At 37.8% G+C, this 9,934-nt stretch overlaps 1 long non-coding RNA gene across 1 annotated transcript; it reads left to right on the forward strand.

The window, feature by feature from the left end:
• Positions 1–5,922: 5,922 nt before the first annotated feature.
• LOC148690116 (uncharacterized) lies at positions 5,923–6,770 on the forward strand. The gene is made up of 2 exons (XR_015957403.1): positions 5,923–6,060; positions 6,173–6,770. It is a non-coding gene; the product is annotated as an uncharacterized LOC148690116 (long non-coding RNA).
• The last annotated feature ends 3,164 nt before the right edge of the window (positions 6,771–9,934 follow it).

A 9,934-nucleotide genomic window follows, 5' to 3' on the forward strand; every position in this document is an offset into this window, starting at 1 on the left:
TAAGTCTAACATGGCATGTTCAAACTTAGTATTGCCAATAACACAAGGGATTGTGAAACTACCTGGATGTTTGCATTTAGGAGGCAATTTCCTTTGTAAAACCATTGAAACATTCTCACTTACCCTTACCACTTCCTTATTCAAAATCCTCTTCCTTGTTGTGCAAAGCTCTTTCAATAACTTGGCATACTTTGGAACTTGTTTGATTGCATCAAGGAGTGGAATATTGACTTGCACCTTCCTAAATGTCTCAAGAATGTCCTTGTCATTCTCTTCTTTCTTTGATTGCATAAATCTGCGAGGGAAAGGTACATTGGGTGGAATAGGGTTAGAAATAAGTGAATTTGGAGCTAACTTACCTATAGTGGACAAATTGGATGCATTGGGGTCTCTAAGTGGATGCGGCAATGGTGTCTCTACCCTTGCCGTGGCTTGTCCTCTTCCTCAAATTGCAACTTTTCATCCTCTTTTTGACTTGATTTGGATGGTCTTGGGTTGGTTCTAACTTCTTTGCCACTTCTCAATGTGATGGCTTTGGCAGATTCAAATCCTCCATTCGGGTTAATAATGGTTGAACTAGGCAATTTGCCTTGGTCTCTAAATTGTCCCATGAATTCCACCATTTGCCCCATTTTCTTCTTCAATTCATCCACCTCTTTAGCTTGATTTTGTACACCCTGCGTCAAAGAGGTGAGTAATTGAATAACTTTGTCATTATCCAAAATGTACCTGAGCTTTGTTGAACCGGAGGTGGTTGAGATTGCATTCGTGTGAATGGCTTTTGATATATCCCAAGGGGTGTTGGACGAAACCCTCCTTGCTATTGAGGTTGTTAAGGCTCCCTCCACCTCATGTTTGGGTGATCTCTCCATCCCGGATTGTAAATATTTAAGTATGGATCATGCCTTGGCCGATTTTGTCCTTAATAGCCCATGGCATTGACACTTTCCCATCCTCCATTCTCAATCAATTGAGGGCATTTTTTAGATTGATGTCCTTGTATAAAGCATACACCACATATTGTATTTTCTTGCATTTTGGGTTTCTCAACAACCTATGACACAAGAAGAGTGAGATTAGCCAATTGAGATTGAATTTCAGATATTCCACTTACCTCATTCACATGTTGCTGCCGTGGTATGTCTCTCTGTCTAACTCCTTCACATTGTTGTGCATTTAAGGCTCGGTTTGCAATCAAAGTCTTGGCATTAATTGGTGTTTTGTCAACCAAAGCTCTTCCTACTGATCCATCTAGCATTTGTCTCTCAATTGGAAAAAGTCCTTCGTAGAAATATTGAATTAGAAGCTCTTCTTTCATTTGATGTTGAGGACATAATGCAAAAAGAGTATTAAAACACTCATAATACGCTGGAAAGGTCTCCCCTTGATTTTGTTGAATGTCACTAATTTTCTTCCTCAAGAGAATGACTCTCGAAGTGGGGAAATTTTTTTCTAAGAATGCTCTCTTCATGCTTTCCCAAGATGTGATAGTGCTAGGTGCTAATTCATATAACCAATCCTTAGCTTTTTCCAAAAGAGAGAATGGAAAAGCTTTCATCTTCAAAATGTTGGCATCCACATTGATCGGAGTCATGCTTGAACAAACCACTTCAAATTCCTTCAAATGCTTGTTTGGATCCTCCATGGATAGCCCATGGTACTTTGGAATGTGATGCAGCAAGCTAGACGTCAATTCGAACTCATCGGTCTTGTCTTGAGCTGCCCTAGGATATTGAATGCATAGGGATGCGGCATTGTCCAATCCCGAGGCTGAAAGTTCTTTAATTGTTCAATTATCCGCTGCCATGACTTGTGCTTCTCCTTCCACCTGAGCCATGGCCTCTTCTTCTTCCTCAAAATCAAGAGTCATAAACTAGTACCTAAAAACAAGAATAGAAAACAAGGTCAGCAATTAAAACAAAAACACATGAAAAAGAAACAAAAAGAAACAATGGGGGATTATCAAAGTTGCTAATCCCCGGCAGCGGCGCCAAAATTTTGATGTGATAAAAGATAGCACTCAAATTAAACCCTCTTATTAACAATTATAGTAAAGATGTAAATAGGGATCGTTCTAGGCCGGGGATTAGGAAGGATTGTAAATCTACTCAAAACTGATTCAAAAACATAAAAGAAACTAGGCTTGAAAACACTTAACTAGACTCAAAGAACTCAACACAAACTAAAAAAACTCAAAACAGCACAAAACAATCAAATAGACTCAAATTAAACACTAGGACTTAATTTGGACATATTCTAACTTTAACTGGACTCAAAACACTTAAAAACACAAATTGGATAGATTCTAGCTAATTTGACACAACAAAGCAAAAGGGATTGGGTTTTTGACGAATTTAGAGTAAAAACAAGTAATTTAAAGACTTAAACAAAGTTTGGCCCGAAATTGTGTGAATGGATTGGTCATAATCTAGCTAGAAGGTTCGTTTCCACATGTGACACAGTTGCATACAAATTGATTTCCAGTTTGTTTTTCAATAAACCATGAACCTCAACACCCCAGATTAACGGTGACATCACTCATTAACCCTCAGATTTTCCTTAAGTCATTGAATTGAATGGACAATGCATCGACAACCAAATTATTCTTCCCAAGTTCCCTACATGAACTGCATAATAGAGACACAAGCAAAGATCATTAAACTTCGTGAAAATCATAAGCATTGACAAAGCATTCGTAACTATGACATCATGATACTCATGCCATGAATTTAACTTAACATGATTGTGACAAGCAACCTTTACTACTTGTGAATATAAGTTTGTAACGATTATGTGAAACTCCCTTATACTCTAGCATCAAATTCAAGCATTCAAACTAAGTAGGCCTCCTTAATCAACATACAAGAATAAGTTCTTAATCAAACGGTTAAGTAAATTGCATTCACAATTTATGAAATCACAACTGGAATTAATCAATTCATATCGCAAATATAATCATGGTTTCAAAGTTTCCTCTAGCTAAAACAAGTTAAGCCTCTCATGTTCACAGCAAAACAAAGAGAATTTGAATTAAACATTGAAAACAAAAGATAGATTACACCTAAAAACGTTCCAACAATCCAACTTGAATAGCAACAACGTCCAAGGCTGCTTCTCCTCTCCTTCTTCCCTTGTTAGGCTGCGACACAAGGGTATAAGGGTGTGAAATTGGGTTGTGGTGTGTTATGGTTAAGGATTGATGAATGGAAGGGAAGTATGATGGAGGATAGGGTGTGGAATTGTGTATGAAGGGTGATGAAGGCTGCAGATGGTGTTGTGTAAGGATGAATAATGGCTGAATTGTGTATATGAATCAATGGATGTGTGAATGGGTGTGGCACAAGGTTAATATTTTAGGGAAATGATCATGACTTTAATTAAATGTTTTGGGAAAGAATTGGACCCCAAATCCACAAGGAAAAGGAGAATTAAAGTCAGAATCCTAAGGGAAAAGGAAAGGGATTTGCGGCAAGGAAAATAGGAAAGGGAATGTGCTCCCTTGCACGGCAAGGAAAGGAGAAAGGGCAAGGAGGTGCGGCATCCCTCTTTGGCTAAGATTAAGGCTTCTAGAACTTATATTTAGGTGTCCTAAATTGATTAGGAACCCCTTTTGATAGCTGGAAATTAAGTAGGAAAGATTAGGATTGACTAAGTCAAAATCAGGAAGTTTGACTCATGTTTCCTTCTTTATGGTTGATTCCTTTTCTTCCAAGTCTTGAATTAATTTCTTCCATCTCTTTGGCAGATTCCTAGCCTCCTTTGGTCTTCAATTTCGTCCATCCACCTTGCTCCAAGCATGTGCTAACCATTCTAAGCCCAAAACTGCTCCAAAATGCTCCACATTGCACTTTCTTGCCACTTTAGCCAATTGGCCTTACAAACACACGAAAATAGCTCAAAATACTAAAATAACTAGGAACTAACAAAATAAATGTAAGAAAACAAGCTAACTAAGTCACATAAATATGCTCCTATCATTTCTCTTTGGAATTATGTCAAACTCATGGGGAGTATCCTATAGATACTTGCTTGATCTTAATGTACTATGTTTCCCTACTATTAGGAGCATTTTTCCCACTAGATTTTTGCTAACATACTAGGTTTTAATGAGGCACCTACATTGGGCTAGTCATATCCCTAATGACGTTTCGTAGACGTTTCTGTTGACTTTGCATCTCTAACGCATTTTTCCTTAAACTATGGATTTTGTCCCTACTCGGGTTTTTGCCATAGCCTTAGGGTTTTTTAGTAAGACTTACTACTTATGCAAGTTCCTACCTTATTGAGAATAAGCGTTGTTCCTCAGAATCAGTGCCAATAAGTCGACTTCCTCAACTTCTGCATGAAGCTAAATCTACCTTGAGTATTTACACACTCAAGGGGGAGTGTTGTAAACACTCCTAGTTTAAGTGTGATTGTGTAAATACTAGATTAGATTTGATTCTAGTTATCATTTCCTATTGTTTCTTGTATTCCTTGGGGATGAAGGAATATCTTCTCTCCCTTACTACTATAAATAAAGGCACAATGTATGAGGGATAACAACACACATATTCCTCTACAAAACAAACACATCTCTCTCTTCTCCTTGCCTCCAGCCCTCTCTCTCCTTGTCAGATAAAATAGACCACAACAAAATCATGATTTTCCAGGGCCAGAGTAAGGTTGATCCAAATGTAGTTATCTCAGAAGTCTGATCATGGACTAGATAACTTCGTGCAAAGCTGGATTAGACGGAGCAGTGGTGCCACCATCACCCTGTCATAGGCGAAGTTTGAGCAATTCTGCCGAATGACCATGCACACGCGGTTTGATCTAGATATGGACTAAATTAGATCCTTTATAAGTCTTGAAGTTCCTACAATCTAGGGATTGGCATGCGCCGCAAGTAGTCACACTCCTAAGGGGGTGCAATATTGCAATATTTATTTCTAGATATCCTCTAGGATTTTTTCGGCTTAAAATGAGAATTCTATCCTAAAAAGGTCTTTCTCCCAATAGTGTAAATACACCCATCTAAGGTTCACCTATAGTACTCTAATTCTCTTGCCCACTGCTTGAGTCTAAAACTGCTTACTAACTTGACTATCAGAGAGCCTTTTGCTGGCACACCCTCCGGTCTAAGGCTTGTTTACGATTGTTTATTGTTTTACTGGAAGTCGAGTTTATGCAAGTCATCCACATACGGTGGTACACAAATTTGGTTCCAACAATTGGTACTTCCATTTCATTGAGAGAAAGAACACAAATTCCTGTCCAAATCCCTCTACCGTGGACAACAAAAGCAAGAAGAACAGTGTGAAGGATCTTCGTTTTGTATCGTTCTGGTGGGACAACCGCTGAAAACAAGTACGTGAATTCTTATCGGATTCCCCATCTCAGAAAGCATCTTCATGATATATGCAATTCGTGACAAGAAAGTTGCGGCTTAATCACGTTTCATCTATAAGCGATTAAAAGATGAACATGACCCCTCTTCCTAAATGCGTGGTGAAGGACAATCATAGGAATAATGAAAGACCTCCAGTAAATTCAAAGCCAAAGACAAATCTGAAGACAAGCCAAAAAGGAACTCTTGTCTGCTTGTGCAATTTACTTGTTAATTCGTTATTATTTGGTCAATGAAATGTTATGAATTGCTTAGTCAAAGCTCTAAAATAAATATAATCCCTTCTCTCGTTTTCTTTTGTAGACGAATCGCGAAAGGAATCACGTTCCAATTTAACCTACAGAAAGACAATCCATCATAGCAGGGACTTCGTTAGACACACGAAGAGTAATAACTGATATAACAGAAATGCCACATGGCATTATTCTAGTGGTTGAGTTTGTTAATATAGTTAGAAGGGTATTATTGTAACTGGGATATATGGCTATATAAGGGATTGTATAGCTATCATTTTCTTAAGTTCAGTTGTATACATTTTCTCTAATCAATCAATACAATCTCTCTTGTTGTCCCTACCAATTCTTTCCCTTCCTCTATACCAATTCTTCATCTTTTGCAATGTAGTTAATATGGTATCAAAGTCACCAAGGCTTACGCCAAGGATCTTGGTGGTCGATTCCTCTTCTCTCATTACTTTCTATCTTTCTTCATTACTTTCTTTCATTTCCGCATATTTGATCATTTATGCTTCCGTATTCATAGTTCTTTTTTTTTTTTTTTTAGGTCTCTGGATTTTTTCTATCAGGGGTTTTCTGTTTAGTTTTGGGGTTTTTCCTCTGGGTTTCAAGATGAAGCCGGTGAGACCAGTACGGCACCACTGCTTGGCCTTCACATGGAAGACGTTGGCCCTCTCCTCTTCCTTCACCTTCAGAACAACCAACTTCAACACGCTGTTCTTCATCTCCCCTTTGATACTGTCAGTCTTGAACACCTTCTCTGGTAGCTCGATTCCGGTGTTGCATCTCTGAGCCAGGAATAGAGAGTAGACTGAAGATGATTCATAGAGCAGGTAGAGCACCATCATGAATGCAAAGCAACGGCGTTTAGGGCTTCGGCTTTGTCCGTGGAACCCTCACTTTCTCTCTCTAAAACCGTCAAAATTGGCAATGGAGAGAGAGGAGGAGAGCTGAAATTTGTGGGGGTTATGGTTTTCATGAAGATCTGCATAGATTCAGAAATTGGGGATATGAATTTCAAAATAAATTAGCGATTTAAGAGAGATTTGGGGACGATTGTTCATAAATAGGGATTGGTTCTTTCTCCGTTTCTTGCTTTGAATGCCAAAAAATACCCATGTTCTTTCCTTTTGGATTTTCTTGAATCTGATTCTTAGTGTGGGCTAATTCCTTAGAGAATAATCTTTTGATGTCGATATAGCTGCTGAATCCATCAGGTTAGATGGGGTTTCAATGGAAGATAGCAGTTTCGAGATCAAAGGATTTATGGGTTTTAATTCCAAGTGCAAGATTTCTGGGTTTAATTAAGAGATTGTGGAAAAGAGTTTCGGTTTTCCGGGGTTTTGAGTTTAGGTTGCTTCTTGGTTCTTGAAAATGGCAACGGGGTGATTGAGCTCTCTCGGTGGTCTACCTGTAGTGGATAATTTTGAGGAAGAGTGTATCAATCTTTTCTTGCATGCTGATGGCCACTCTCATTGGCAAGATCAAGATCTGCAGATTTTGAACTTTATGCAGTCCACATGTTTGAAGAAATGCATAACTTAAGTTGTTTTGTGAAGTTGGTGAAGACACATGTATGTCAAGTTGTTTTGTTGTTTTTGGATGAATTGTCGATAAACTACTTTTTCATTCAGTGATTTGGTTGGATTACAAGATTTCAACAAAGTGTCATTATTTCTTGATGGTTAAGAAAGTATCATTCTTTCTTTGATTCCATAGAATTTGTCAAGAGTCTCATTCTCTTGTTGCTTTAGAATTTGTCAAGAGTGTTATTCTCTTGTTGCCTTAGCATTTGTGTCAAGAGTGTCATTCTCTTGCTGCCTAGAAGAATTTAGAAGAATTTATCTGTTTTGATTTCTGGATTGTACTTGTGTCTTTCATCATGGCTTCACCAACGGCTAAAGTTGTAGTCTTGTGTAATAATAATGGAGTGAGCAGAGGTTTTGGTTTGTGTCTCAACTCTTTAGGAAGCTACAAAAGCTCTAAGTAATCTTAGTCTCATAGTTCCAGATTAGTCTCAAATACCTGGCTAGTTCAAATTTCACTTGGATACTCCAAGTTTAGTTTGAGGGGGGAGTAATAACTGATATAACAGAAATGCCACATGGCATTATTCTCGTGGTTGAGTTTGTTAATATAGTAAAAAGGATATTATTGTAATTAAGATATATGGCTATATAAAGAATTATATAGCTATCATTTCTTTAAGTTCAGTTGTATACATCTTCTCTAATCAATCAATATAATATCTCTTGTTTCTCTCTACCAATTCTTTTTCTTCGTCTGTACCAATTCTTTATCTTTTGCAATGTAGTTAATAAAGAGAAGGCAAGGACTTCGTTAGAAACGCGAATCCGAGACGCCAACTTGTGTCGAATCAATGTTCGAGACCTGTCATTCCATTCAACTCTATTTGTAGCAGCAACCTAATCCTCTTGTCAAACTGTACAACTCCGTTTGCCACCAACGAACCTTCAACACCAATCTGGCCGCCTTAATCGTACCAGACCCGCGTTGACGATCCAATCCGCTTCATATGGGCAATTAGCAATGCCTTCGTAGATTTCAAAGAAGAATCCTTCTCAGGGACGGAAAAGAAGTTGCCTGCGAAAAGGAGGTCCCTCGGCCATATGGACCTTTGATTAAGAAAAAGAAGACCATCAATTTTTGCATGTGATGATACAGTGCAACGGGGCCCTGTGAAAGATGCTTGTGATTTGTATCCAGAGGGTAGTCCAAATTAGTTTCACCAGAAGACAAAAGAATAAGAAGGAAAGGCTTCCATCAAATGGGTAGAGAAGGTGGTGCTGTGTGCAAAAAAAGGAGCCCTCCTACATGGACCATGACTTTTTTGCTCACTGTAACCAAAGAAAGCGAAGGAAACATCTCCAAACTCCTTTCTCACGTGGTCACCAAAAGATGGCCCCAAATTGTGTAAATGTTAGGCTATGACAAATCAAAGTCAACATGACAATAACGCCTCCATCAGTCACTCTGGTGGAGCCAGGAATTGGCGAAGAAATTTACTAGGGGCAAGCCACCCCTAAAAAAGCTTAAGTTCAACTCTGGAACTATGTCTCAAGTTCTATCAGAGTTCCAAACTCATATACGAACCATGATTGTTCTACAAATCCAGCATAACGATCATGCCTCAACACGAAGAATCACGAAAAGGGAAGCGTTCCTTTATCATCATTTTTATTTTTCAGTTATCATCGCTTAGCTATTTTGGGTTTGAACCATGGTTAATTTAATTATTGGTGTACTCTTGTTCACGACTCTGATGCGAACTAAATAAGCACACAAATTAAAACCCTCTTTTGACAATTGTAGTAAAGATGCAAGTACGGATCGTTCTAAACCGGGGATTAGGAAGGATTGCTAAATCACTTGGAAACTGACTCAAAAACGTAAAACAAAGGTTAAAACACTAAACTAGACTCAAAGAATGCAAAACTAAACAATAAAAACACTAAAACAAACCAAAAGACTCAAAACAGCACCAAAACTGCCTTAAAAACACTTTATGGGCAGTTTTGAGCACTTTGACTACTTTGGACGAATTTGGGTAATAAATTGATTCAAAACACTTAGAAACACAAACTAAGACACTTTCTAACTAAATTGGACACTAAAGTAAAGGGGGATTGAATTTTTGACGAAATTAAATAAAATGCACAGATTGTAATTAAGGGCAGATTGTAAAGATGAATTTGATGAAAATATGGATGGAATGCTAACTAGAAGGTTTTTCTCCACACATGTCACACTTGCATACAAGATGATTTTCAGTTGGTCTTTCGATGAATTATGAAACTCAACACCCCGGGTTAATTAGGTCCGCTTAAATTAACCTTCAGATTTCCCTAGAATCATTGAATTGGATGAATATGCATCGCAAACAAATTATTCCTAACAAGTTCTTTATATGAACAGCATGATAAAGATACAAGTTAGAATCATTACGTTCTTTGGAAATCATAAGTGTTGACGAAGCATTCGTTACTATGATGAGCATGAAACTAGTGCCAAGAATTCATTTAACGCGATTGTTTATAAGCAACCTCCACTACTTGTGAATATAAGTTCATAACTATTAGGTGAAATTCACTTATATTCTAGCATCATATTCATGCATGAAAATTAAGCGTGCACTCTCAATAAACATACACAAATAAGTTATCAATCAAGCAGTTAAACAAATTGAATCCACAATTCATGAAATTCTAACCAAAGGTAATCAGTTCATATTACAAGCATAAACATAGTTTCGAATCACCCCCTAGCTAACTAGGGATTTAGCCTCTCA

Source organism: Pyrus communis, chromosome 16, assembly GCF_041283825.1.
Source record: "Pyrus communis isolate YQ-2024b chromosome 16, ASM4128382v1, whole genome shotgun sequence".
Lineage (NCBI taxonomy): Eukaryota > Viridiplantae > Streptophyta > Magnoliopsida > Rosales > Rosaceae > Pyrus > Pyrus communis.